This window comes from Ranitomeya variabilis, chromosome 1 (assembly GCF_051348905.1).
Source record: "Ranitomeya variabilis isolate aRanVar5 chromosome 1, aRanVar5.hap1, whole genome shotgun sequence".
In the NCBI taxonomy this organism is placed as follows: domain Eukaryota; kingdom Metazoa; phylum Chordata; class Amphibia; order Anura; family Dendrobatidae; genus Ranitomeya; species Ranitomeya variabilis.
In genome coordinates, this window is record NC_135232.1 from 771,061,275 (window position 1) to 771,084,220 (window position 22,946).

General features: G+C 47.9%; 74 pseudogenes; all 74 read left to right on the forward strand.

Annotated features, from left to right (window-relative positions):
* Positions 1–139: 139 nt before the first annotated feature.
* LOC143797594 (5S ribosomal RNA) lies at positions 140–258 on the forward strand (annotated as a pseudogene).
* Positions 259–514: 256 nt separating this feature from the next.
* LOC143799920 (5S ribosomal RNA) lies at positions 515–633 on the forward strand (annotated as a pseudogene).
* A 77-nt stretch (positions 634–710) lies between these two features.
* On the forward strand, positions 711–829 carry LOC143797595 (5S ribosomal RNA; annotated as a pseudogene).
* A 260-nt stretch (positions 830–1,089) lies between these two features.
* LOC143799921 (5S ribosomal RNA) lies at positions 1,090–1,208 on the forward strand (annotated as a pseudogene).
* Positions 1,209–1,285: 77 nt separating this feature from the next.
* LOC143800460 (5S ribosomal RNA) lies at positions 1,286–1,404 on the forward strand (annotated as a pseudogene).
* A 251-nt stretch (positions 1,405–1,655) lies between these two features.
* Positions 1,656–1,774, forward strand: LOC143799922 (5S ribosomal RNA; annotated as a pseudogene).
* A 77-nt stretch (positions 1,775–1,851) lies between these two features.
* On the forward strand, positions 1,852–1,970 carry LOC143798265 (5S ribosomal RNA; annotated as a pseudogene).
* Positions 1,971–2,216: 246 nt separating this feature from the next.
* LOC143800620 (5S ribosomal RNA) lies at positions 2,217–2,335 on the forward strand (annotated as a pseudogene).
* A 77-nt stretch (positions 2,336–2,412) lies between these two features.
* On the forward strand, positions 2,413–2,531 carry LOC143797596 (5S ribosomal RNA; annotated as a pseudogene).
* A 257-nt stretch (positions 2,532–2,788) lies between these two features.
* On the forward strand, positions 2,789–2,907 carry LOC143799923 (5S ribosomal RNA; annotated as a pseudogene).
* A 77-nt stretch (positions 2,908–2,984) lies between these two features.
* LOC143797597 (5S ribosomal RNA) lies at positions 2,985–3,103 on the forward strand (annotated as a pseudogene).
* Positions 3,104–3,359: 256 nt separating this feature from the next.
* Positions 3,360–3,478, forward strand: LOC143799924 (5S ribosomal RNA; annotated as a pseudogene).
* Positions 3,479–3,555: 77 nt separating this feature from the next.
* On the forward strand, positions 3,556–3,674 carry LOC143797599 (5S ribosomal RNA; annotated as a pseudogene).
* A 243-nt stretch (positions 3,675–3,917) lies between these two features.
* Positions 3,918–4,036, forward strand: LOC143799925 (5S ribosomal RNA; annotated as a pseudogene).
* Positions 4,037–4,113: 77 nt separating this feature from the next.
* Positions 4,114–4,232, forward strand: LOC143797600 (5S ribosomal RNA; annotated as a pseudogene).
* A 443-nt stretch (positions 4,233–4,675) lies between these two features.
* Positions 4,676–4,794, forward strand: LOC143798266 (5S ribosomal RNA; annotated as a pseudogene).
* A 257-nt stretch (positions 4,795–5,051) lies between these two features.
* Positions 5,052–5,170, forward strand: LOC143799926 (5S ribosomal RNA; annotated as a pseudogene).
* A 77-nt stretch (positions 5,171–5,247) lies between these two features.
* Positions 5,248–5,366, forward strand: LOC143800461 (5S ribosomal RNA; annotated as a pseudogene).
* Positions 5,367–5,809: 443 nt separating this feature from the next.
* On the forward strand, positions 5,810–5,928 carry LOC143797601 (5S ribosomal RNA; annotated as a pseudogene).
* Positions 5,929–6,549: 621 nt separating this feature from the next.
* Positions 6,550–6,668, forward strand: LOC143799927 (5S ribosomal RNA; annotated as a pseudogene).
* A 77-nt stretch (positions 6,669–6,745) lies between these two features.
* On the forward strand, positions 6,746–6,864 carry LOC143797602 (5S ribosomal RNA; annotated as a pseudogene).
* A 249-nt stretch (positions 6,865–7,113) lies between these two features.
* Positions 7,114–7,232, forward strand: LOC143799928 (5S ribosomal RNA; annotated as a pseudogene).
* A 77-nt stretch (positions 7,233–7,309) lies between these two features.
* LOC143798542 (5S ribosomal RNA) lies at positions 7,310–7,428 on the forward strand (annotated as a pseudogene).
* Positions 7,429–7,675: 247 nt separating this feature from the next.
* On the forward strand, positions 7,676–7,794 carry LOC143799930 (5S ribosomal RNA; annotated as a pseudogene).
* A 77-nt stretch (positions 7,795–7,871) lies between these two features.
* Positions 7,872–7,990, forward strand: LOC143797604 (5S ribosomal RNA; annotated as a pseudogene).
* A 258-nt stretch (positions 7,991–8,248) lies between these two features.
* LOC143799931 (5S ribosomal RNA) lies at positions 8,249–8,367 on the forward strand (annotated as a pseudogene).
* Positions 8,368–8,444: 77 nt separating this feature from the next.
* Positions 8,445–8,563, forward strand: LOC143798267 (5S ribosomal RNA; annotated as a pseudogene).
* Positions 8,564–8,810: 247 nt separating this feature from the next.
* LOC143800621 (5S ribosomal RNA) lies at positions 8,811–8,929 on the forward strand (annotated as a pseudogene).
* A 77-nt stretch (positions 8,930–9,006) lies between these two features.
* Positions 9,007–9,125, forward strand: LOC143797605 (5S ribosomal RNA; annotated as a pseudogene).
* Positions 9,126–9,383: 258 nt separating this feature from the next.
* Positions 9,384–9,502, forward strand: LOC143799932 (5S ribosomal RNA; annotated as a pseudogene).
* A 77-nt stretch (positions 9,503–9,579) lies between these two features.
* LOC143797606 (5S ribosomal RNA) lies at positions 9,580–9,698 on the forward strand (annotated as a pseudogene).
* A 248-nt stretch (positions 9,699–9,946) lies between these two features.
* On the forward strand, positions 9,947–10,065 carry LOC143800413 (5S ribosomal RNA; annotated as a pseudogene).
* Positions 10,066–10,142: 77 nt separating this feature from the next.
* LOC143798912 (5S ribosomal RNA) lies at positions 10,143–10,261 on the forward strand (annotated as a pseudogene).
* Positions 10,262–10,518: 257 nt separating this feature from the next.
* Positions 10,519–10,637, forward strand: LOC143799933 (5S ribosomal RNA; annotated as a pseudogene).
* Positions 10,638–10,714: 77 nt separating this feature from the next.
* On the forward strand, positions 10,715–10,833 carry LOC143797607 (5S ribosomal RNA; annotated as a pseudogene).
* Positions 10,834–11,082: 249 nt separating this feature from the next.
* Positions 11,083–11,201, forward strand: LOC143799935 (5S ribosomal RNA; annotated as a pseudogene).
* Positions 11,202–11,278: 77 nt separating this feature from the next.
* Positions 11,279–11,397, forward strand: LOC143798269 (5S ribosomal RNA; annotated as a pseudogene).
* Positions 11,398–11,642: 245 nt separating this feature from the next.
* On the forward strand, positions 11,643–11,761 carry LOC143798597 (5S ribosomal RNA; annotated as a pseudogene).
* A 77-nt stretch (positions 11,762–11,838) lies between these two features.
* Positions 11,839–11,957, forward strand: LOC143798270 (5S ribosomal RNA; annotated as a pseudogene).
* Positions 11,958–12,213: 256 nt separating this feature from the next.
* Positions 12,214–12,332, forward strand: LOC143800462 (5S ribosomal RNA; annotated as a pseudogene).
* Positions 12,333–12,774: 442 nt separating this feature from the next.
* On the forward strand, positions 12,775–12,893 carry LOC143797608 (5S ribosomal RNA; annotated as a pseudogene).
* Positions 12,894–13,150: 257 nt separating this feature from the next.
* Positions 13,151–13,269, forward strand: LOC143799936 (5S ribosomal RNA; annotated as a pseudogene).
* Positions 13,270–13,346: 77 nt separating this feature from the next.
* Positions 13,347–13,465, forward strand: LOC143797609 (5S ribosomal RNA; annotated as a pseudogene).
* A 258-nt stretch (positions 13,466–13,723) lies between these two features.
* Positions 13,724–13,842, forward strand: LOC143799937 (5S ribosomal RNA; annotated as a pseudogene).
* Positions 13,843–13,919: 77 nt separating this feature from the next.
* On the forward strand, positions 13,920–14,038 carry LOC143797610 (5S ribosomal RNA; annotated as a pseudogene).
* A 251-nt stretch (positions 14,039–14,289) lies between these two features.
* Positions 14,290–14,408, forward strand: LOC143798561 (5S ribosomal RNA; annotated as a pseudogene).
* Positions 14,409–14,485: 77 nt separating this feature from the next.
* LOC143798271 (5S ribosomal RNA) lies at positions 14,486–14,604 on the forward strand (annotated as a pseudogene).
* A 246-nt stretch (positions 14,605–14,850) lies between these two features.
* On the forward strand, positions 14,851–14,969 carry LOC143800623 (5S ribosomal RNA; annotated as a pseudogene).
* A 77-nt stretch (positions 14,970–15,046) lies between these two features.
* LOC143797611 (5S ribosomal RNA) lies at positions 15,047–15,165 on the forward strand (annotated as a pseudogene).
* A 257-nt stretch (positions 15,166–15,422) lies between these two features.
* On the forward strand, positions 15,423–15,541 carry LOC143799938 (5S ribosomal RNA; annotated as a pseudogene).
* A 77-nt stretch (positions 15,542–15,618) lies between these two features.
* Positions 15,619–15,737, forward strand: LOC143797612 (5S ribosomal RNA; annotated as a pseudogene).
* A 250-nt stretch (positions 15,738–15,987) lies between these two features.
* On the forward strand, positions 15,988–16,106 carry LOC143799939 (5S ribosomal RNA; annotated as a pseudogene).
* Positions 16,107–16,183: 77 nt separating this feature from the next.
* On the forward strand, positions 16,184–16,302 carry LOC143798913 (5S ribosomal RNA; annotated as a pseudogene).
* Positions 16,303–16,560: 258 nt separating this feature from the next.
* LOC143799940 (5S ribosomal RNA) lies at positions 16,561–16,679 on the forward strand (annotated as a pseudogene).
* Positions 16,680–16,756: 77 nt separating this feature from the next.
* LOC143800394 (5S ribosomal RNA) lies at positions 16,757–16,875 on the forward strand (annotated as a pseudogene).
* Positions 16,876–17,126: 251 nt separating this feature from the next.
* On the forward strand, positions 17,127–17,245 carry LOC143799942 (5S ribosomal RNA; annotated as a pseudogene).
* A 77-nt stretch (positions 17,246–17,322) lies between these two features.
* LOC143798272 (5S ribosomal RNA) lies at positions 17,323–17,441 on the forward strand (annotated as a pseudogene).
* A 248-nt stretch (positions 17,442–17,689) lies between these two features.
* On the forward strand, positions 17,690–17,808 carry LOC143799943 (5S ribosomal RNA; annotated as a pseudogene).
* A 77-nt stretch (positions 17,809–17,885) lies between these two features.
* LOC143798273 (5S ribosomal RNA) lies at positions 17,886–18,004 on the forward strand (annotated as a pseudogene).
* A 247-nt stretch (positions 18,005–18,251) lies between these two features.
* LOC143800527 (5S ribosomal RNA) lies at positions 18,252–18,370 on the forward strand (annotated as a pseudogene).
* A 77-nt stretch (positions 18,371–18,447) lies between these two features.
* Positions 18,448–18,566, forward strand: LOC143798776 (5S ribosomal RNA; annotated as a pseudogene).
* A 454-nt stretch (positions 18,567–19,020) lies between these two features.
* On the forward strand, positions 19,021–19,139 carry LOC143797613 (5S ribosomal RNA; annotated as a pseudogene).
* A 252-nt stretch (positions 19,140–19,391) lies between these two features.
* Positions 19,392–19,510, forward strand: LOC143799944 (5S ribosomal RNA; annotated as a pseudogene).
* A 77-nt stretch (positions 19,511–19,587) lies between these two features.
* Positions 19,588–19,706, forward strand: LOC143798275 (5S ribosomal RNA; annotated as a pseudogene).
* Positions 19,707–20,148: 442 nt separating this feature from the next.
* LOC143797954 (5S ribosomal RNA) lies at positions 20,149–20,267 on the forward strand (annotated as a pseudogene).
* Positions 20,268–20,523: 256 nt separating this feature from the next.
* LOC143799945 (5S ribosomal RNA) lies at positions 20,524–20,642 on the forward strand (annotated as a pseudogene).
* A 77-nt stretch (positions 20,643–20,719) lies between these two features.
* On the forward strand, positions 20,720–20,838 carry LOC143797616 (5S ribosomal RNA; annotated as a pseudogene).
* Positions 20,839–21,086: 248 nt separating this feature from the next.
* Positions 21,087–21,205, forward strand: LOC143799946 (5S ribosomal RNA; annotated as a pseudogene).
* A 77-nt stretch (positions 21,206–21,282) lies between these two features.
* Positions 21,283–21,401, forward strand: LOC143798915 (5S ribosomal RNA; annotated as a pseudogene).
* Positions 21,402–21,657: 256 nt separating this feature from the next.
* LOC143799947 (5S ribosomal RNA) lies at positions 21,658–21,776 on the forward strand (annotated as a pseudogene).
* Positions 21,777–21,853: 77 nt separating this feature from the next.
* LOC143797617 (5S ribosomal RNA) lies at positions 21,854–21,972 on the forward strand (annotated as a pseudogene).
* A 250-nt stretch (positions 21,973–22,222) lies between these two features.
* LOC143799948 (5S ribosomal RNA) lies at positions 22,223–22,341 on the forward strand (annotated as a pseudogene).
* Positions 22,342–22,418: 77 nt separating this feature from the next.
* Positions 22,419–22,537, forward strand: LOC143798276 (5S ribosomal RNA; annotated as a pseudogene).
* A 248-nt stretch (positions 22,538–22,785) lies between these two features.
* Positions 22,786–22,904, forward strand: LOC143800369 (5S ribosomal RNA; annotated as a pseudogene).
* Positions 22,905–22,946: the final 42 nt, after the last annotated feature.

Sequence of the window (22,946 nt, forward strand, 5' to 3'; positions counted from 1 at the left end):
AGCTTGAGGCTGGGCAAGTACCGGCATGGGAGACTGGCTGGGAATCCCCGATACCGTTGACTTTTTTTTTTTTTTTTCTCAAAGCTTTCCCTTACGATTGTTTTCATCTTGAAAAGACTAGCAGACGCGAAAGCAATCGGTCAATGGCCACACTAAGCTGAATGTGCCTGCCCTCGTCAGATCGCAAATGCTAAGCAGCTTGAGGCTAGGCAAGTACCAGCATGGGAGACTGGCTGGGAATCCCTGGTACCGTTGACTTGGTTTTTTCGTTTTGATCCAAGCTTTCCCTGACGATTGTATTCCTCTTGAAAAGAGCCGCACTGGTTTGAACAATCTGTCATTGGCCACTCTAAGCTGAATGTGCCAGCTCTGGTCAGATCGCAAATGCTAAGCAGCTTGAGGCTGGGCAAGTTTCTTTTTTCTTTTTTTTTTTTTTTTTGGGGGGGGGGTTTATCAAAGCTTTCCCTTACAATTTTATATCTCTTGAAAAGACCCGCTGTGGTGCTAGTTGTCCGTCAATGGCCACTCTAAGCTGAATGTGCCTGCCCTCGTCAGATCGCAAACGCTAAGCAGCTTGAGGCTGGGCAAGTACCGGCATGGGAGACTGGCTGGGAATCCCCGGTACCGTTGACTTGCTATTTTGTTTTTCTCAAAGCTTTCCCTTACGATTGTTTTCATCTTGAAAAGACTAGCAGACGCGAAAGCAATCGGTCAATGGCCACACTAAGCTGAATGTGCCTGCCCTCGTCAGATCGCAAATGCTAAGCAGCTTGAGGCTAGGCAAGTACCAGCATGGGAGACTGGCTGGGAATCCCTGGTACCGTTGACTTGGTTTTTTCGTTTTGATCCAAGCTTTCCCTGACGATTGTATTCCTCTTGAAAAGAGCCGCACTGGTTTGAACAATCTGTCATTGGCCACTCTAAGCTGAATGTGCCAGCTCTGGTCAGATCGCAAATGCTAAGCAGCTTGAGGCTGGGCAAGTTTCTTTTTTCTTTTTTTTTTTTTTTTTTTTTGGGGGGGGGGTTTATCAAAGCTTTCCCTTACAATTTTATATCTCTTGAAAAGACCCGCTGTGGTGCTAGTTGTCCGTCAATGGCCACTCTAAGCTGAATGTGCCTGCCCTCGTCAGATCGCAAACGCTAAGCAGCTTGAGGCTGGGCAAGTACCGGCATGGGAGACTGGCTGGGAATCCCCGGTACCGTTGACTTGCTATTTTGTTTTTCTCAAAGCTTTCCCTTACGATTGTTTTCATCTTGAAAAGACTAGCAGGCGCGAAAGCAATCGGTCAATGTCCACACTAAGCTGAATGTGCCTGCCCTCGTCAGATCGCAAATGCTAAGCAGCTTGAGGCTAGGCAAGTACCAGCATGGGAGACTGGCTGGGAATCCCTGGTACCGTTGACTTGGTTTTTTCGTTTTGATCCAAGCTTTCCCTGACGATTGTATTCCTCTTGAAAAGAGCCGCACTGGTGTGAACAATCTGTCATTGGCCACTCTAAGCTGAATGTGCCAGCTCTGGTTAGATCGCAAATGCTAAGCAGCTTGAGGCTGGGCAAGTTTCTTTTTTTTTTTTTTTTTTTGGGGGGGGGGTTTATCAAAGCTTTCCCTTACAATTTTATATCTCTTGAAAAGACCCGCTGTGGTGCTAGTTGTCCGTCAATGGCCACTCTAAGCTGAATGTGCCTGCCCTCGTCAGATCGCAAACGCTAAGCAGCTTGAGGCTGGGCAAGTACCGGCATGGGAGACTGGCTGGGAATCCCCGGTACCGTTGACTTGCTATTTTGTTTTTCTCAAAGCTTTCCCTTACGATTGTTTTCATCTTGAAAAGACTAGCAGACGCGAAAGCAATCGGTCAATGGCCACACTAAGCTGAATGTGCCTGCCCTCGTCAGATCGCAAATGCTAAGCAGCTTGGGGCTAGGCAAGTACCAGCATGGGAGACTGGCTGGGAATCCCTGGTACCGTTGACTTGGTTTTTTCGTTTTGATCCAAGCTTTCCCTAACGATTGTATTCCTCTTGAAAAGAGCCGCACTGGTGTGAACAATTTGTCATTGGCCACTCTAAGCTGAATGTGCCAGCTCTGGTCAGATCGCAAATGCTAAGCAGCTTGAGGCTGGGCAAGTTTCTTTTTTTTTTTTGGGGGGGGGGGGTTTATCAAAGCTTTCCCTTACAATTTTATATCTCTTGAAAAGACCCGCTGTGGTGCTAGTTTTCCGTCAATGGCCACTCTAAGCTGCATGTGCCTGCCCTCGTCAGATCGCAAACGCTAAGCAGCTTGAGGCTGGGCAAGTACCGGCATGGGAGACTGGCTGGGAATCCCCGGTACCGTTGACTTGCTATTTTTTTTTTCTCAAAGCTTTCCCTTACGATTGTTTTCATCTTGAAAAGACTAGCAGACGCGAAAGCAATCGGTCAATGGCCACACTAAGCTGAATGTGCCTGCCCTCGTCAGATCGCAAATGCTAAGCAGCTTGAGGCTAGGCAAGTACCAGCATGGGAGACTGGCTGGGAATCCCTGGTACCGTTGACTTGGTTTTTTCGTTTTGATCCAAGCTTTCCCTGACGATTGTATTCCTCTTGAAAAGAGCCGCACTGGTTTGAACAATCTGTCATTGGCCACTCTAAGCTGAATGTGCCAGCTCTGGTCAGATCGCAAATGCTAAGCAGCTTGAGGCTGGGCAAGTTTCTTTTTTCTTTTTTTTTTTTTTTTTTGGGGGGGGGGTTTATCAAAGCTTTCCCTTACAATTTTATATCTCTTGAAAAGACCCGCTGTGGTGCTAGTTGTCCGTCAATGGCCACTCTAAGCTGAATGTGCCTGCCCTCGTCAGATCGCAAACGCTAAGCAGCTTGAGGCTGGGCAAGTACCGGCATGGGAGACTGGCTGGGAATCCCCGGTACCGTTGACTTGCTATTTTGTTTTTCTCAAAGCTTTCCCTTACGATTGTTTTCATCTTGAAAAGACTAGCAGACGCGAAAGCAATCGGTCAATGGCCACACTAAGCTGAATGTGCCTGCCCTCGTCAGATCGCAAATGCTAAGCAGCTTGAGGCTAGGCAAGTACCAGCATGGGAGACTGGCTGGGAATCCCTGGTACCGTTGACTTGGTTTTTTCGTTTTGATCCAAGCTTTCCCTGACGATTGTATTCCTCTTGAAAAGAGCCGCACTGGTTTGAACAATCTGTCATTGGCCACTCTAAGCTGAATGTGCCAGCTCTGGTCAGATCGCAAATGCTAAGCAGCTTGAGGCTGGGCAAGTTTCTTTTTTCTTTTTTTTTTTTTTTTTTGGGGGGGGGTTTATCAAAGCTTTCCCTTACAATTTTATATCTCTTGAAAAGACCCGCTGTGGTGCTAGTTGTCCGTCAATGGCCACTCTAAGCTGAATGTGCCTGCCCTCGTCAGATCGCAAACGCTAAGCAGCTTGAGGCTGGGCAAGTACCGGCATGGGAGACTGGCTGGGAATCCCCGGTACCGTTGACTTGCTATTTTGTTTTTCTCAAAGCTTTCCCTTACGATTGTTTTCATCTTGAAAAGACTAGCAGACGCGAAAGCAATCGGTCAATGGCCACACTAAGCTGAATGTGCCTGCCCTCGTCAGATCGCAAATGCTAAGCAGCTTGAGGCTAGGCAAGTACCAGCATGGGAGACTGGCTGGGAATCCCTGGTACCGTTGACTTGGTTTTTTCGTTTTGATCCAAGCTTTCCCTGACGATTGTATTCCTCTTGAAAAGAGCCGCACTGGTGTGAACAATCTGTCATTGGCCACTCTAAGCTGAATGTGCCAGCTCTGGTTAGATCGCAAATGCTAAGCAGCTTGAGGCTGGGCAAGTTTCTTTTTTTTTGGGGGGGGGGGGTTTATCAAAGCTTTCCCTTACAATTTTATATCTCTTGAAAAGACCCGCTGTGGTGCTAGTTGTCCGTCAATGGCCACTCTAAGCTGAATGTGCCTGCCCTCGTCAGATCGCAAACGCTAAGCAGCTTGAGGCTGGGCAAGTACCGGCATGGGAGACTGGCTGGGAATCCCCGGTACCGTTGACTTGCTATTTTGTTTTTCTCAAAGCTTTCCCTTACGATTGTTTTCATCTTGAAAAGACTAGCAGACGCGAAAGCAATCGGTCAATGGCCACACTAAGCTGAATGTGCCTGCCCTCGTCAGATCGCAAATGCTAAGCAGCTTGAGGCTAGGCAAGTACCAGCATGGGAGACTGGCTGGGAATCCCTGGTACCGTTGACTTGGTTTTTTCGTTTTGATCCAAGCTTTCCCTAACGATTGTATTCCTCTTGAAAAGAGCCGCACTGGTGTGAACAATTTGTCATTGGCCACTCTAAGCTGAATGTGCCAGCTCTGGTTAGATCGCAAATGCTAAGCAGCTTGAGGCTGGGAAAGTTTCTTTTTTTTTTTTTTGGGGGGGGGGGTTTATCAAAGCTTTCCCTTACAATTTTATATCTCTTGAAAAGACCCGCTGTGGTGCTAGTTGTCCGTCAATGGGCACTCTAAGCTGAATGTGCCTGCCCTCGTCAGATCGCAAACGCTAAGCAGCTTGAGGCTGGGCAAGTACCGGCATGGGAGACTGGTTGGGAATCCCCGGTACCGTTGACCTGCTATTTTGTTTTTCTCAAAGCTTTCCCTTACGATTGTTTTCATCTTGAAAAGACTAGCAGACGCGAAAGCAATCGGTCAATGGCCACACTAAGCTGAATGTGCCTGCCCTCGTCAGATCGCAAATGCTAAGCAGCTTGGGGCTAGGCAAGTACCAGCATGGGAGACTGGCTGGGAATCCCTGGTACCGTTGACTTGGTTTTTTCGTTTTGATCCAAGCTTTCCCTGACGATTGTATTCCTCTTGAAAAGAGCCGCACTGGTTTGAACAATCTGTCATTGGCCACTCTAAGCTGAATGTGCCAGCTCTGGTCAGATCGCAAATGCTAAGCAGCTTGAGGCTGGGCAAGTTTCTTTTTTCTTTTTTTTTTTTTTTTTTTGGGGGGGGGTTTATCAAAGCTTTCCCTTACAATTTTATATCTCTTGAAAAGACCCGCTGTGGTGCTAGTTGTCCGTCAATGGCCACTCTAAGCTGAATGTGCCTGCCCTCGTCAGATCGCAAACGCTAAGCAGCTTGAGGCTGGGCAAGTACCGGCATGGGAGACTGGCTGGGAATCCCCGGTACCGTTGACTTGCTATTTTGTTTTTCTCAAAGCTTTCCCTTACGATTGTTTTCATCTTGAAAAGACTAGCAGACGCAAAAGCAGTCGGTCAATGTCCACACTAAGCTGAATGTGCCTGCCCTCGTCAGATCGCAAATGCTAAGCAGCTTGAGGCTAGGCAAGTACCAGCATGGGAGACTGGCTGGGAATCCCTGGTACCGTTGACTTGGTTTTTTCGTTTTGATCCAAGCTTTCCCTGACGATTGTATTCCTCTTGAAAAGAGCCGCACTGGTGTGAACAATTTGTCATTGGCCACTCTAAGCTGAATGTGCCAGCTCTGGTTAGATCGCAAATGCTAAGCAGCTTGAGGCTGGACAAGTTTCTTTTTTTTTTTTGGGGGGGGGGGGGTTTATCAAAGCTTTCCCTTACAATTTTATATCTCTTGAAAAGACCCGCTGTGGTGCTAGTTGTCCGTCAATGGCCACTCTAAGCTGAATGTGCCTGCCCTCGTCAGATCGCAAACGCTAAGCAGCTTGAGGCTGGGCAAGTACCGGCATGGGAGACTGGCTGGGAATCCCCGATACCGTTGACTTGCTATTTTTTTTTTCTCAAAGCTTTCCCTTACGATTGTTTTCATCTTGAAAAGACTAGCAGACGCGAAAGCAATCGGTCAATGGCCACACTAAGCTGAATGTGCCTGCCCTCGTCAGATCGCAAATGCTAAGCAGCTTGAGGCTAGGCAAGTACCAGCATGGGAGACTGGCTGGGAATCCCTGGTACCGTTGACTTGGTTTTTTCGTTTTGATCCAAGCTTTCCCTGACGATTGTATTCCTCTTGAAAAGAGCCGCACTGGTTTGAACAATCTGTCATTGGCCACTCTAAGCTGAATGTGCCAGCTCTGGTCAGATCGCAAATGCTAAGCAGCTTGAGGCTGGGCAAGTTTCTTTTTTCTTTTTTTTTTTTTTTTGGGGGGGGGGGGTTTATCAAAGCTTTCCCTTACAATTTTATATCTCTTGAAAAGACCCGCTGTGGTGCTAGTTGTCCGTCAATGTCCACACTAAGCTGAATGTGCCTTCCCTCGTCAGATCGCAAATGCTAAGCAGCTTGAGGCTAGGCAAGTACCAGCATGGGAGACTGGCTGGGAATCCCTGGTACCGTTAACTTGGTTTTTTCGTTTTGATCCAAGCTTTCCCTGACGATTGTATTCCTCTTGAAAAGAGCCGCACTGGTGTGAACAATTTGTCATTGGCCACTCTAAGCTGAATGTGCCAGCTCTGGTTAGATCGCAAATGCTAAGCAGCTTGAGGCTGGACAAGTTTCTTTTTTTTTTTTGGGGGGGGGGGTTTATCAAAGCTTTCCCTTACAATTTTATATCTCTTGAAAAGACCCGCTGTGGTGCTAGTTGTCCGTCAATGGCCACTCTAAGCTGAATGTGCCTGCCCTCGTCAGATCGCAAACGCTAAGCAGCTTGAGGCTGGGCAAGTACCGGCATGGGAGACTGGCTGGGAATCCCCGGTACCGTTGACTTGCTATTTTGTTTTTCTCAAAGCTTTCCCTTACGATTGTTTTCATCTTGAAAAGACTAGCAGACGCGAAAGCAATCGGTCAATGGCCACACTAAGCTGAATGTGCCTGCCCTCGTCAGATCGCAAATGCTAAGCAGCTTGAGGCTAGGCAAGTACCAGCATGGGAGACTGGCTGGGAATCCCTGGTACCGTTGACTTGGTTTTTTCGTTTTGATCCAAGCTTTCCCTGACGATTGTATTCCTCTTGAAAAGAGCCGCACTGGTGTGAACAATCTGTCATTGGCCACTCTAAGCTGAATGTGCCAGCTCTGGTTAGATCGCAAATGCTAAGCAGCTTGAGGCTGGGCAAGTTTCTTTTTTTTTTTTTGGGGGGGGGGGGGGTTTATCAAAGCTTTCCCTTACAATTTTATATCTCTTGAAAAGACCCGCTGTGGTGCTAGTTGTCCGTCAATGGCCACTCTAAGCTGAATGTGCCTGCCCTCGTCAGATCGCAAACGCTAAGCAGCTTGAGGCTGGGCAAGTACCGGCATGGGAGACTGGCTGGGAATCCCCGGTACCGTTGACTTGCTATTTTGTTTTTCTCAAAGCTTTCCCTTACGATTGTTTTCATCTTGAAAAGACTAGCAGACGCGAAAGCAATCGGTCAATGGCCACACTAAGCTGAATGTCCCTGCCCTCGTCAGATCGCAAATGCTAAGCAGCTTGGGGCTAGGCAAGTACCAGCATGGGAGACTGGCTGGGAATCCCTGGTACCGTTGACTTGGTTTTTTCGTTTTGATCCAAGCTTTCCCTAACGATTGTATTCCTCTTGAAAAGAGCCGCACTGGTGTGAACAATTTGTCATTGGCCACTCTAAGCTGAATGTGCCAGCTCTGGTCAGATCGCAAATGCTAAGCAGCTTGAGGCTGGGCAAGTTTCTTTTTTTTTTTTTGGGGGGGGGGGGTTTATCAAAGCTTTCCCTTACAATTTTATATCTCTTGAAAAGACCAGCTGTGGTGCTAGTTGTCCGTCAATGGCCACTCTAAGCTGAATGTGCCTGCCCTCGTCAGATCGCAAACGCTAAGCAGCTTGAGGCTGGGCAAGTACCGGCATGGGAGACTGGCTGGGAATCCCCGGTACCGTTGACTTGCTATTTTTTTTTTCTCAAAGCTTTCCCTTACGATTGTTTTCATCTTGAAAAGACTAGCAGACGCGAAAGCAATCGGTCAATGGCCACACTAAGCTGAATGTGCCTGCCCTCGTCAGATCGCAAATGCTAAGCAGCTTGAGGCTAGGCAAGTACCAGCATGGGAGACTGGCTGGGAATCCCTGGTACCGTTGACTTGGTTTTTTCGTTTTGATCCAAGCTTTCCCTGACGATTGTATTCCTCTTGAAAAGAGCCGCACTGGTTTGAACAATCTGTCATTGGCCACTCTAAGCTGAATGTGCCAGCTCTGGTCAGATCGCAAATGCTAAGCAGCTTGAGGCTGGGCAAGTTTCTTTTTTCTTTTTTTTTTTTTTTTTTGGGGGGGGGGGTTTATCAAAGCTTTCCCTTACAATTTTATATCTCTTGAAAAGACCCGCTGTGGTGCTAGTTGTCCGTCAATGGCCACTCTAAGCTGAATGTGCCTGCCCTCGTCAGATCGCAAACGCTAAGCAGCTTGAGGCTGGGCAAGTACCGGCATGGGAGACTGGCTGGGAATCCCCGGTACCGTTGACTTGCTATTTTGTTTTTCTCAAAGCTTTCCCTTACGATTGTTTTCATCTTGAAAAGACTAGCAGACGCGAAAGCAATCGGTCAATGGCCACACTAAGCTGAATGTGCCTGCCCTCGTCAGATCGCAAATGCTAAGCAGCTTGGGGCTAGGCAAGTACCAGCATGGGAGACTGGCTGGGAATCCCTGGTACCGTTGACTTGGTTTTTTCGTTTTGATCCAAGCTTTCCCTAACGATTGTATTCCTCTTGAAAAGAGCCGCACTGGTGTGAACAATTTGTCATTGGCCACTCTAAGCTGAATGTGCCAGCTCTGGTCAGATCGCAAATGCTAAGCAGCTTGAGGCTGGGCAAGTTTCTTTTTTTTTTTTTTGGGGGGGGGGGTTTATCAAAGCTTTCCCTTACAATTTTATATCTCTTGAAAAGACCCGCTGTGGTGCTAGTTTTCCGTCAATGGCCACTCTAAGCTGCATGTGCCTGCCCTCGTCAGATCGCAAACGCTAAGCAGCTTGAGGCTGGGCAAGTACCGGCATGGGAGACTGGCTGGGAATCCCCGGTACCGTTGACTTGCTATTTTTTTTTTCTCAAAGCTTTCCCTTACGATTGTTTTCATCTTGAAAAGACTAGCAGACGCGAAAGCAATCGGTCAATGGCCACACTAAGCTGAATGTGCCTGCCCTCGTCAGATCGCAAATGCTAAGCAGCTTGAGGCTAGGCAAGTACCAGCATGGGAGACTGGCTGGGAATCCCTGGTACCGTTGACTTGGTTTTTTCGTTTTGATCCAAGCTTTCCCTGACGATTGTATTCCTCTTGAAAAGAGCCGCACTGGTTTGAACAATCTGTCATTGGCCACTCTAAGCTGAATGTGCCAGCTCTGGTCAGATCGCAAATGCTAAGCAGCTTGAGGCTGGGCAAGTTTATTTTTTCTTTTTTTTTTTTTTTTTGGGGGGGGGGGGTTTATCAAAGCTTTCCCTTACAATTTTATATCTCTTGAAAAGACCCGCTGTGGTGCTAGTTGTCCGTCAATGGCCACTCTAAGCTGAATGTGCCTGCCCTCGTCAGATCGCAAACGCTAAGCAGCTTGAGGCTGGGCAAGTACCGGCATGGGAGACTGGCTGGGAATCCCCGGTACCGTTGACTTGCTATTTTGTTTTTCTCAAAGCTTTCCCTTACGATTGTTTTCATCTTGAAAAGACTAGCAGACGCGAAAGCAATCGGTCAATGGCCACACTAAGCTGAATGTGCCTGCCCTCGTCAGATCGCAAATGCTAAGCAGCTTGAGGCTAGGCAAGTACCAGCATGGGAGACTGGCTGGGAATCCCTGGTACCGTTGACTTGGTTTTTTCGTTTTGATCCAAGCTTTCCCTGACGATTGTATTCCTCTTGAAAAGAGCCGCACTGGTGTGAACAATCTGTCATTGGCCACTCTAAGCTGAATGTGCCAGCTCTGGTTAGATCGCAAATGCTAAGCAGCTTGAGGCTGGGCAAGTTTCTTTTTTTTTTTTTTTGGGGGGGGGGGTTTATCAAAGCTTTCCCTTACAATTTTATATCTCTTGAAAAGACCCGCTGTGGTGCTAGTTGTCCGTCAATGGCCACTCTAAGCTGAATGTGCCTGCCCTCGTCAGATCGCAAATGCTAAGCAGCTTGAGGCTGGGCAAGTACCGGCATGGGAGACTGGCTGGGAATCCCCGGTACCGTTGACTTGCTATTTTGTTTTTCTCAAAGCTTTCCCTTACGATTGTTTTCATCTTGAAAAGACTAGCAGACGCGAAAGCAATCGGTCAATGGCCACACGAAGCTGAATGTGCCTGCCCTCGTCAGATCGCAAATGCTAAGCAGCTTGGGGCTAGGCAAGTACCAGCATGGGAGACTGGCTGGGAATCCCTGGTACCGTTGACTTGGTTTTTTCGTTTTGATCCAAGCTTTCCCTAACGATTGTATTCCTCTTGAAAAGAGCCGCACTGGTGTGAACAATTTGTCATTGGCCACTCTAAGCTGAATGTGCCAGCTCTGGTCAGATCGCAAATGCTAAGCAGCTTGAGGCTGGGCAAGTTTCTTTTTTCTTTTTTTTTTTTTTTTTTGGGGGGGGGGTTTATCAAAGCTTTCCCTTACAATTTTATATCTCTTGAAAAGACCCGCTGTGGTGCTAGTTGTCCGTCAATGGCCACTCTAAGCTGAATGTGCCTGCCCTCGTCAGATCGCAAACGCTAAGCAGCTTGAGGCTGGGCAAGTACCGGCATGGGAGACTGGCTGGGAATCCCCGGTACCGTTGACTTGCTATTTTGTTTTTCTCAAAGCTTTCCCTTACGATTGTTTTCATCTTGAAAAGACTAGCAGACGCGAAAGCAATCGGTCAATGGCCACACTAAGCTGAATGTGCCTGCCCTCGTCAGATCGCAAATGCTAAGCAGCTTGAGGCTAGGCAAGTACCAGCATGGGAGACTGGCTGGGAATCCCTGGTACCGTTGACTTGGTTTTTTCGTTTTGATCCAAGCTTTCCCTGACGATTGTATTCCTCTTGAAAAGAGCCGCACTGGTGTGAACAATCTGTCATTGGCCACTCTAAGCTGAATGTGCCAGCTCTGGTTAGATCGCAAATGCTAAGCAGCTTGAGGCTGGGCAAGTTTCTTTTTTTTTTTTTTTTTGGGGGGGGGGTTTATCAAAGCTTTCCCTTACAATTTTATATCTCTTGAAAAGACCCGCTGTGGTGCTAGTTGTCCGTCAATGGCCACTCTAAGCTGAATGTGCCTGCCCTCGTCAGATCGCAAACGCTAAGCAGCTTGAGGCTGGGCAAGTACCGGCATGGGAGACTGGCTGGGAATCCCCGGTACCGTTGACTTGCTATTTTGTTTTTCTCAAAGCTTTCCCTTACGATTGTTTTCATCTTGAAAAGACTAGCAGACGCGAAAGCAATCGGTCAATGGCCACACTAAGCTGAATGTGCCTGCCCTCGTCAGATCGCAAATGCTAAGCAGCTTGGGGCTAGGCAAGTACCAGCATGGGAGACTGGCTGGGAATCCCTGGTACCGTTGACTTGGTTTTTTCGTTTTGATCCAAGCTTTCCCTAACGATTGTATTCCTCTTGAAAAGAGCCGCACTGGTGTGAACAATTTGTCATTGGCCACTCTAAGCTGAATGTGCCAGCTCTGGTTAGATCGCAAATGCTAAGCAGCTTGAGGCTGGGAAAGTTTCTTTTTTTTTTTTTTGGGGGGGGGTTTATCAAAGCTTTCCCTTACAATTTTATATCTCTTGAAAAGACCCGCTGTGGTGCTAGTTGTCCGTCAATGGCCACTCTAAGCTGAATGTACCTGCCCTCGTCAGATCGCAAACGCTAAGCAGCTTGAGGCTGGGCAAGTACCGGCATGGGAGACTGGTTGGGAATCCCCGGTACCGTTGACTTGCTATTTTTTTTTTCTCAAAGCTTTCCCTTACGATTGTTTTCATCTTGAAAAGACTAGCAGACGCGAAAGCAATCGGTCAATGGCCACACTAAGCTGAATGTGCCTGCCCTCGTCAGATCGCAAATGCTAAGCAGCTTGGGGCTAGGCAAGTACCAGCATGGGAGACTGGCTGGGAATCCCTGGTACCGTTGACTTGGTTTTTTCGTTTTGATCCAAGCTTTCCCTGACGATTGTATTCCTCTTGAAAAGAGCCGCACTGGTTTGAACAATCTGTCATTGGCCACTCTAAGCTGAATGTGCCAGCTCTGGTCAGATCGCAAATGCTAAGCAGCTTGAGGCTGGGCAAGTTTCTTTTTTCTTTTTTTTTTTTTTTTTGGGGGGGGGGTTTATCAAAGCTTTCCCTTACAATTTTATATCTCTTGAAAAGACCCGCTGTGGTGCTAGTTGTCCGTCAATGTCCACACTAAGCTGAATGTGCCTGCCCTCGTCAGATCGCAAATGCTAAGCAGCTTGAGGCTAGGCAAGTACCAGCATGGGAGACTGGCTGGGAATCCCTGGTACCGTTGACTTGGTTTTTTCGTTTTGATCCAAGCTTTCCCTGACGATTGTATTCCTCTTGAAAAGAGCCGCACTGGTGTGAACAATTTGTCATTGGCCACTGTAAGCTGAATGTGCCAGCTCTGGTTAGATCGCAAATGCTAAGCAGCTTGAGGCTGGACAAGTTTCTTTTTTTTTTTTGGGGGGGGGGGGTTTATCAAAGCTTTCCCTTACAATTTTATATCTCTTGAAAAGACCCGCTGTGGTGCTAGTTGTCCGTCAATGGCCACTCTAAGCTGAATGTGCCTGCCCTCGTCAGATCGCAAACGCTAAGCAGCTTGAGGCTGGGCAAGTACTGGCATGGGAGACTGGCTGGGAATCCCCGATACCGTTGACTTGCTATTTTTTTTTTCTCAAAGCTTTCCCTTACGATTGTTTTCATCTTGAAAAGACTAGCAGACGCGAAAGCAATCGGTCAATGGCCACACTAAGCTGAATGTGCCTGCCCTCGTCAGATCGCAAATGCTAAGCAGCTTGAGGCTAGGCAAGTACCAGCATGGGAGACTGGCTGGGAATCCCTGGTACCGTTGACTTGGTTTTTTCGTTTTGATCCAAGCTTTCCCTGACGATTGTATTCCTCTTGAAAAGAGCCGCACTGGTTTGAACAATCTGTCATTGGCCACTCTAAGCTGAATGTGCCAGCTCTGGTCAGATCGCAAATGCTAAGCAGCTTGAGGCTGGGCAAGTTTCTTTTTTCTTTTTTTTTTTTTTTTTTGGGGGGGGGGTTTATCAAAGCTTTCCCTTACAATTTTATATCTCTTGAAAAGACCCGCTGTGGTGCTAGTTGTCCGTCAATGGCCACTCTAAGCTGAATGTGCCTGCCCTCGTCAGATCGCAAACGCTAAGCAGCTTGAGGCTGGGCAAGTACCGGCATGGGAGACTGGCTGGGAATCCCCGGTACCGTTGACTTGCTATTTTGTTTTTCTCAAAGCTTTCCCTTACGATTGTTTTCATCTTGAAAATACTAGCAGACGCGAAAGCAATCGGTCAATGGCCACACTAAGCTGAATGTGCCTGCCCTCGTCAGATCGCAAATGCTAAGCAGCTTGAGGCTAGGCAAGTACCAGCATGGGAGACTGGCTGGGAATCCCTGGTACCGTTGACTTGGTTTTTTCGTTTTGATCCAAGCTTTCCCTGACGATTGTATTCCTCTTGAAAAGAGCCGCACTGGTTTGAACAATCTGTCATTGGCCACTCTAAGCTGAATGTGCCAGCTCTGGTCAGATCGCAAATTCTAAGCAGCTTGAGGCTGGGCAAGTTTCTTTTTTCTTTTTTTTTTTTTTTTTTTGGGGGGGGGGTTTATCAAAGCTTTCCCTTACAATTTTATATCTCTTGAAAAGACCCGCTGTGGTGCTAGTTGTCCGTCAATGGCCACTCTAAGCTGAATGTGCCTGCCCTCGTCAGATCGCAAACGCTAAGCAGCTTGAGGCTGGGCAAGTACCGGCATGGGAGACTGGCTGGGAATCCCCGGTACCGTTGACTTGCTATTTTGTTTTTCTCAAAGCTTTCCCTTACGATTGTTTTCATCTTGAAAAGACTAGCAGGCGCGAAAGCAATCGGTCAATGGCCACACTAAGCTGAATGTGCCTGCCCTCGTCAGATCGCAAATGCTAAGCAGCTTGAGGCTAGGCAAGTACCAGCATGGGAGACTGGCTGGGAATCCCTGGTACCGTTGACTTGGTTTTTTCGTTTTGATCCAAGCTTTCCCTGACGATTGTATTCCTCTTGAAAAGAGCCGCACTGGTGTGAACAATCTGTCATTGGCCACTCTAAGCTGAATGTGCCAGCTCTGGTTAGATCGCAAATGCTAAGCAGCTTGAGGCTGGGCAAGTTTCTTTTTTTTTTTTTTTTTTTGGGGGGGGGGTTTATCAAAGCTTTCCCTTACAATTTTATATCTCTTGAAAAGACCCGCTGTGGTGCTAGTTGTCTGTCAATGGCCACTCTAAGCTGAATGTGCCTGCCCTCGTCAGAACGCAAACGCTAAGCAGCTTGAGGCTGGGCAAGTACCGGCATGGGAGACTGGCTGGGAATCCCCGGTACCGTTGACTTGCTATTTTGTTTTTCTCAAAGCTTTCCCTTACGATTGTTTTCATCTTGAAAAGACTAGCAGACGCGAAAGCAATCGGTCAATGGCCACACTAAGCTGAATGTGCCTGCCCTCGTCAGATCGCAAATGCTAAGCAGCTTGGGGCTAGGCAAGTACCAGCATGGGAGACTGGCTGGGAATCCCTGGTACCGTTGACTTGGTTTTTTCGTTTTGATCCAAGCTTTCCCTAACGATTGTATTCCTCTTGAAAAGAGCCGCACTGGTGTGAACAATTTGTCATTGGCCACTCTAAGCTGAATGTGCCAGCTCTGGTCAGATCGCAAATGCTAAGCAGCTTGAGGCTGGGCAAGTTTCTTTTTTTTTTTTGGGGGGGGGGGGTTTATCAAAGCTTTCCCTTACAATTTTATATCTCTTGAAAAGACCCGCTGTGGTGCTAGTTTTCCGTCAATGGCCACTCTAAGCTGCATGTGCCTGCCCTCGTCAGATCGCAAACGCTAAGCAGCTTGAGGCTGGGCAAGTACCGGCATGGGAGACTGGCTGGGAATCCCCGGTACCGTTGACTTGCTATTTTTTTTTTCTCAAAGCTTTCCCTTACGATTGTTTTCATCTTGAAAAGACTAGCAGACGCGAAAGCAATCGGTCAATGGCCACACTAAGCTGAATGTGCCTGCCCTCGTCAGATCGCAAATGCTAAGCAGCTTGAGGCTAGGCAAGTACCAGCATGGGAGACTGGCTGGGAATCCCTGGTACCGTTGACTTGGTTTTTTCGTTTTGATCCAAGCTTTCCCTGACGATTGTATTCCTCTTGAAAAGAGCCGCACTGGTTTGAACAATCTGTCATTGGCCACTCTAAGCTGAATGTGCCAGCTCTGGTCAGATCGCAAATGCTAAGCAGCTTGAGGCTGGGCAAGTTTCTTTTTTCTTTTTTTTTTTTTTTTTTGGGGGGGGGGTTTATCAAAGCTTTCCCTTACAATTTTATATCTCTTGAAAAGACCCGCTGTGGTGCTAGTTGTCCGTCAATGGCCACTCTAAGCTGAATGTGCCTGCCCTCGTCAGATCGCAAACGCTAAGCAGCTTGAGGCTGGGCAAGTACCGGCATGGGAGACTGGCTGGGAATCCCCGGTACCGTTGACTTGCTATTTTGTTTTTCTCAAAGCTTTCCCTTACGATTGTTTTCATCTTGAAAAGACTAGCAGACGCGAAAGCAATCGGTCAATGGCCACACTAAGCTGAATGTGCCTGCCCTCGTCAGATCGCAAATGCTAAGCAGCTTGAGGCTAGGCAAGTACCAGCATGGGAGACTGGCTGGGAATCCCTGGTACCGTTGACTTGGTTTTTTCGTTTTGATCCAAGCTTTCCCTGACGATTGTATTCCTCTTGAAAAGAGCCGCACTGGTGTGAACAATCTGTCATTGGCCACTCTAAGCTGAATGTGCCAGCTCTGGTTAGATCGCAAATGCTAAGCAGCTTGAGGCTGGGCAAGTTTCTTTTTTTTTTTTTTTTGGGGGGGGGGGGTTTATCAAAGCTTTCCCTTACAATTTTATATCTCTTGAAAAGACCCGCTGTGGTGCTAGTTGTCCGTCAATGGCCACTCTAAGCTGAATGTGCCTGCCCTCGTCAGATCGCAAACGCTAAGCAGCTTGAGGCTGGGCAAGTACCGGCATGGGAGACTGGCTGGGAATCCCCGGTACCGTTGACTTGCTATTTTGTTTTTCTCAAAGCTTTCCCTTACGATTGTTTTCATCTTGAAAAGACTAGCAGACGCGAAAGCAATCGGTCAATGGCCACACGAAGCTGAATGTGCCTGCCCTCGTCAGATCGCAAATGCTAAGCAGCTTGGGGCTAGGCAAGTACCAGCATGGGAGACTGGCTGGGAATCCCTGGTACCGTTGACTTGGTTTTTTCGTTTTGATCCAAGCTTTCCCTAACGATTGTATTCCTCTTGAAAAGAGCCGCACTGGTGTGAACAATTTGTCATTGGCCACTCTAAGCTGAATGTGCCAGCTCTGGTCAGATCGAAAATGCTAAGCAGCTTGAGGCTGGGCAAGTTTCTTTTTTCTTTTTTTTTTTTTTTTTTGGGGGGGGGGGTTTATCAAAGCTTTCCCTTACAATTTTATATCTCTTGAAAAGACCCGCTGTGGTGCTAGTTGTCCGTCAATGGCCACTCTAAGCTGAATGTGCCTGCCCTCGTCAGATCGCAAACGCTAAGCAGCTTGAGGCTGGGCAAGTACCGGCATGGGAGACTGGCTGGGAATCCCCGGTACCGTTGACTTGCTATTTTGTTTTTCTCAAAGCTTTCCCTTACGATTGTTTTCATCTTGAAAAGACTAGCAGACGCGAAAGCAATCGGTCAATGGCCACACTAAGGTGAATGTGCCTGCCCTCGTCAGATCGCAAATGCTAAGCAGCTTGAGGCTAGGCAAGTACCAGCATGGGAGACTGGCTGGGAATCCCTGGTACCGTTGACTTGGTTTTTTCGTTTTGATCCAAGCTTTCCCTGACGATTGTATTCCTCTTGAAAAGAGCCGCACTGGTGTGAACAATCTGTCATTGGCCACTCTAAGCTGAATGTGCCAGCTCTGGTTAGATCGCAAATGCTAAGCAGCTTGAGGCTGGGCAAGTTTCTTTTTTTTTTTTTTTTGGGGGGGGGGGGGTTTATCAAAGCTTTCCCTTACAATTTTATATCTCTTGAAAAGACCCGCTGTGGTGCTAGTTGTCCGTCAATGGCCACTCTAAGCTGAATGTGCCTGCCCTCGTCAGATCGCAAACGCTAAGCAGCTTGAGGCTGGGCAAGTACCGGCATGGGAGACTGGCTGGGAATCCCCGGTACCGTTGACTTGCTATTTTGTTTTTCTCAAAGCTTTCCCTTACGATTGTTTTCATCTTGAAAAGACTAGCAGACGCGAAAGCAATCGGTCAATGGCCACACTAAGCTGAATGTGCCTGCCCTCGTCAGATCGCAAATGCTAAGCAGCTTGGGGCTAGGCAAGTACCAGCATGGGAGACTGGCTGGGAATCCCTGGTACCGTTGACTTGGTTTTTTCGTTTTGATCCAAGCTTTCCCTAACGATTGTATTCCTCTTGAAAAGAGCTGCACTGGTGTGAACAATTTGTCATTGGCCACTCTAAGCTGAATGTGCCAGCTCTGGTTAGATCGCAAATGCTAAGCAGCTTGAGGCTGGGAAAGTTTCTTTTTTTTTTGGGGGGGGGGGGGGGGTTTATCAAAGCTTTCCCTTACAATTTTATATCTCTTGAAAAGACCCGCTGTGGTGCTAGTTGTCCGTCAATGGCCACTCTAAGCTGAATGTGCCTGCCCTCGTCAGATCGCAAACGCTAAGCAGCTTGAGGCTGGGCAAGTACCGGCATGGGAGACTGGCTGGGAATCCCCGGTACCGTTGACTTGCTATTTTGTTTTTCTCAAAGCTTTCCCTTACGATTGTTTTCATCTTGAAAAGACTAGCAGACGCGAAAGCAATCGGTCAATGGCCACACTAAGCTGAATGTGCCTGCCCTCGTCAGATCGCAAATGCTAAGCAGCTTGGGGCTAGGCAAGTACCAGCATGGGAGACTGGCTGGGAATCCCTGGTACCGTTGACTTGGTTTTTTCGTTTTGATCCAAGCTTTCCCTAACGATTGTATTCCTCTTGAAAAGAGCCGCACTGGTGTGAACAATTTGTCATTGGCCACTCTAAGCTGAATGTGCCAGCTCTGGTTAGATCGCAAATGCTAAGCAGCTTGAGGCTGGGAAAGTTTCTTTTTTTTTTTTTGGGGGGGGGGGGTTTATCAAAGCTTTCCCTTACAATTTTATATCTCTTGAAAAGACCCGCTGTGGTGCTAGTTGTCCGTCAATGGCCACTCTAAGCTGAATGTGCCTGCCCTCGTCAGATCGCAAACGCTAAGCAGCTTGAGGCTGGGCAAGTACCGGCATGGGAGACTGGTTGGGAATCCCCGGTACCGTTGACTTGCTATTTTGTTTTTCTCAAAGCTTTCCCTTACGATTGTTTTCATCTTGAAAAGACTAGCAGACGCGAAAGCAATCGGTCAATGGCCACACTAAGCTGAATGTGCCTGCCCTCGTCAGATCGCAAATGCTAAGCAGCTTGGGGCTAGGCAAGTACCAGCATGGGAAACTGGCTGGGAATCCCTGGTACCGTTGACTTGGTTTTTTCGTTTTGATCCAAGCTTTCCCTGACGATTGTATTCCTCTTGAAAAGAGCCGCACTGGTTTGAACAATCTGTCATTGGCCACTCTAAGCTGAATGTGCCAGCTCTGGTCAGATCGCAAATGCTAAGCAGCTTGAGGCTGGGCAAGTTTCTTTTTTCTTTTTTTTTTTTTTTTTTGGGGGGGGGGGTTTATCAAAGCTTTCCCTTACAATTTTATATCTCTTGAAAAGACCCGCTGTGGTGCTAGTTGTCCGTCAATGGCCACTCTAAGCTGAATGTGCCTGCCCTCGTCAGATCGCAAACGCTAAGCAGCTTGAGGCTGGGCAAGTACCGGCATGGGAGACTGGCTGGGAATCCCCGATACCGTTGACTTGCTATTTTTTTTTTCTCAAAGCTTTCCCTTACGATTGTTTTCATCTTGAAAAGACTAGCAGACGCGAAAGCAATCGGTCAATGGCCACACTAAGCTGAATGTGCCTGCCCTCGTCAGATCGCAAATGCTAAGCAGCTTGAGGCTAGGCAAGTACCAGCATGGGAGACTGGCTGGGAATCCCTGGTACCGTTGACTTGGTTTTTTCGTTTTGATCCAAGCTTTCCCTGACGATTGTATTCCTCTTGAAAAGAGCCGCACTGGTGTGAACAATCTGTCATTGGCCACTCTAAGCTGAATGTGCCAGCTCTGGTTAGATCGCAAATGCTAAGCAGCTTGAGGCTGGGCAAGTTTCTTTTTTTTTTTTTTTTTTTTGGGGGGGGGGTTTATCAAAGCTTTCCCTTACAATTTTATATCTCTTGAAAAGACCCGCTGTGGTGCTAGTTGTCCGTCAATGGCCACTCTAAGCTGAATGTGCCTGCCCTCGTCAGATCGCAAACGCTAAGCAGCTTGAGGCTGGGCAAGTACCGGCATGGGAGACTGGCTGGGAATCCCCGGTACCGTTGACTTGCTATTTTGTTTTTCTCAAAGCTTTCCCTTACGATTGTTTTCATCTTGAAAAGACTAGCAGACGCGAAAGCAATCGGTCAATGGCCACACTAAGCTGAATGTGCCTGCCCTCGTCAGATCGCAAATGCTAAGCAGCTTGGGGCTAGGCAAGTACCAGCATGGGAGACTGGCTGGGAATCCCTGGTACCGTTGACTTGGTTTTTTCGTTTTGATCCAAGCTTTCCCTAACGATTGTATTCCTCTTGAAAAGAGCCGCACTGGTGTGAACAATTTGTCATTGGCCACTCTAAGCTGAATGTGCCAGCTCTGGTCAGATCGCAAATGCTAAGCAGCTTGAGGCTGGGCAAGTTTCTTTTTTTTTTTTGGGGGGGGGGGGTTTATCAAAGCTTTCCCTTACAATTTTATATCTCTTGAAAAGACCCGCTGTGGTGCTAGTTTTCCGTCAATGGCCACTCTAAGCTGCATGTGCCTGCCCTCGTCAGATCGCAAACGCTAAGCAGCTTGAGGCTGGGCAAGTACCGGCATGGGAGACTGGCTGGGAATCCCCGGTACCGTTGATTTGCTATTTTTTTTTTCTCAAAGCTTTCCCTTACGATTGTTTTCATCTTGAAAAGACTAGCAGACGCGAAAGCAATCGGTCAATGGCCACACTAAGCTGAATGTGCCTGCCCTCGTCAGATCGCAAATGCTAAGCAGCTTGAGGCTAGGCAAGTACCAGCATGGGGGACTGGCTGGGAATCCCTGGTACCGTTGACTTGGTTTTTTCGTTTTGATCCAAGCTTTCCCTGACGATTGTATTCCTCTTGAAAAGAGCCGCACTGGTTTGAACAATCTGTCATTGGCCACTCTAAGCTGAATGTGCCAGCTCTGGTCAGATCGCAAATGCTAAGCAGCTTGAGGCTGGGCAAGTTTCTTTTTTCTTTTTTTTTTTTTTTTTGGGGGGGGGGTTTATCAAAGCTTTCCCTTACAATTTTATATCTCTTGAAAAGACCCGCTGTGGTGCTAGTTGTCCGTCAATGGCCACTCTAAGCTGAATGTGCCTGCCCTCGTCAGATCGCAAACGCTAAGCAGCTTGAGGCTGGGCAAGTACCGGCATGGGAGACTGGCTGGGAATCCCCGGTACCGTTGACTTGCTATTTTGTTTTTCTCAAAGCTTTCCCTTACGATTGTTTTCATCTTGAAAAGACTAGCAGACGCGAAAGCAATCGGTCAATGGCCACACTAAGCTGAATGTGCCTGCCCTCGTCAGATCGCAAATGCTAAGCAGCTTGAGGCTAGGCAAGTACCAGCATGGGAGACTGGCTGGGAATCCCTGGTACCGTTGACTTGGTTTTTTCGTTTTGATCCAAGCTTTCCCTGACGATTGTATTCCTCTTGAAAAGAGCCGCACTGGTGTGAACAATCTGTCATTGGCCACTCTAAGCTGAATGTGCCAGCTCTGGTTAGATCGCAAATGCTAAGCAGCTTGAGGCTGGGCAAGTTTCTTTTTTTTTTTTTTTGGGGGGGGGGGTTTATCAAAGCTTTCCCTTACAATTTTATATCTCTTGAAAAGACCCGCTGTGGTGCTAGTTGTCCGTCAATGGCCACTCTAAGCTGAATGTGCCTGCCCTCGTCAGATCGCAAACGCTAAGCAGCTTGAGGCTGGGCAAGTACCGGCATGGGAGACTGGCTGGGAATCCCCGGTACCGTTGACTTGCTATTTTGTTTTTCTCAAAGCTTTCCCTTACGATTGTTTTCATCTTGAAAAGACTAGCAGACGCGAAAGCAATCGGTCAATGGCCACACGAAGCTGAATGTGCCTGCCCTCGTCAGATCGCAAATGCTAAGCAGCTTGGGGCTAGGCAAGTACCAGCATGGGAGACTGGCTGGGAATCCCTGGTACCGTTGACTTGGTTTTTTCGTTTTGATCCAAGCTTTCCCTAACGATTGTATTCCTCTTGAAAAGAGCCGCACTGGTGTGAACAATTTGTCATTGGCCACTCTAAGCTGAATGTGCCAGCTCTGGTCAGATCGCAAATGCTAAGCAGCTTGAGGCTGGGCAAGTTTCTTTTTTCTTTTTTTTTTTTTTTTTGGGGGGGGGGTTTATCAAAGCTTTCCCTTACAATTTTATATCTCTTGAAAAGACCCGCTGTGGTGCTAGTTGTCCGTCAATGGCCACTCTAAGCTGAATGTGCCTGCCCTCGTCAGATCGCAAACGCTAAGCAGCTTGAGGCTGGGCAAGTACCGGCATGGGAGACTGGCTGGGAATCCCCGGTACCGTTGACTTGCTATTTTGTTTTTCTCAAACCTTTCCCTTACGATTGTTTTCATCTTGAAAAGACTAGCAGACGCGAAAGCAATCGGTCAATGGCCACACTAAGCTGAATGTGCCTGCCCTCGTCAGATCGCAAATGCTAAGCAGCTTGAGGCTAGGCAAGTACCAGCATGGGAGACTGGCTGGGAATCCCTGGTACCGTTGACTTGGTTTTTTCGTTTTGATCCAAGCTTTCCCTGACGATTGTATTCCTCTTGAAAAGAGCCGCACTGGTGTGAACAATCTGTCATTGGCCACTCTAAGCTGAATGTGCCAGCTCTGGTTAGATCGCAAATGCTAAGCAGCTTGAGGCTGGGCAAGTTTCTTTTTTTTTTTTTTTTGGGGGGGGGGGGTTTATCAAAGCTTTCCCTTACAATTTTATATCTCTTGAAAAGGCCCGCTGTGGTGCTAGTTGTCCGTCAATGGCCACTCTAAGCTGAATGTGCCTGCCCTCGTCAGATCGCAAACGCTAAGCAGCTTGAGGCTGGGCAAGTACCGGCATGGGAGACTGGCTGGGAATCCCCGGTACCGTTGACTTGCTATTTTGTTTTTCTCAAAGCTTTCCCTTACGATTGTTTTCATCTTGAAAAGACTAGCAGACGCGAAAGCAATCGGTCAATGGCCACACTAAGCTGAATGTGCCTGCCCTCGTCAGATCGCAAATGCTAAGCAGCTTGGGGCTAGGCAAGTACCAGCATGGGAGACTGGCTGGGAATCCCTGGTACCGTTGACTTGGTTTTTTCGTTTTGATCCAAGCTTTCCCTAACGATTGTATTCCTCTTGAAAAGAGCCGCACTGGTGTGAACAATTTGTCATTGGCCACTCTAAGCTGAATGTGCCAGCTCTGGTTAGATCGCAAATGCTAAGCAGCTTGAGGCTGGGAAAGTTTCTTTTTTTTTTTTGGGGGGGGGGGGGGCTTATCAAAGCTTTCCCTTACAATTTTATATCTCTTGAAAAGACCCGCTGTGGTGCTAGTTGTCCGTCAATGGCCACTCTAAGCTGAATGTGCCTGCCCTCGTCAGATCGCAAACGCTAAGCAGCTTGAGGCTGGGCAAGTACCGGCATGGGAGACTGGTTGGGAATCCCCGGTACCGTTGACCTGCTATTTTGTTTTTCTCAAAGCTTTCCCTTACGATTGTTTT